We start from the raw sequence: 319 nt of genomic DNA, 5'->3' as shown, positions 1-319 counted from the left end.
GTATTGAGAAATCAGATTACCAGCTTTAAACAGACAGCCACAGAAGATTTGAATGAAGCATGGGTTCACTTCAAAAGATTAGTGCGTTCGGTTCCCCATCATGGTTTTGAAAAGTGGTTCCTTTGCAACCAGTTTTATAATGGGTTATATGATGATCATCGTGCTTTGTTAGATTCTTCAGCTAATGGGAGGTTTCAGGACAATACTACTTCTGATGGCGCGTGGAAGTTGATTGGTCAGATTTCTACCCAGGAAATCCTAGGGGAAGTGTCCGTAAAAGTGGGGGAGATAGCGGTATTGCGGCACAGCTAGAGGCTCT

At 43.3% G+C, this 319-nt stretch overlaps 1 non-coding gene across 1 annotated transcript; it reads right to left on the bottom strand.

Moving 5' to 3' along the window:
* Positions 1 to 107, bottom strand: LOC141598035 (small nucleolar RNA R71). The gene has a single exon (XR_012523239.1). It is a non-coding gene; the product is annotated as a small nucleolar RNA R71 (small nucleolar RNA).
* Between the last annotated feature and the right edge of the window lie 212 nt (positions 108 to 319).

The sequence above is a fragment of the Silene latifolia genome, chromosome 8, assembly GCF_048544455.1.
Source record: "Silene latifolia isolate original U9 population chromosome 8, ASM4854445v1, whole genome shotgun sequence".
NCBI lineage: Eukaryota > Viridiplantae > Streptophyta > Magnoliopsida > Caryophyllales > Caryophyllaceae > Silene > Silene latifolia.
This window is presented reverse-complemented; position numbering and strand designations above follow the sequence as displayed.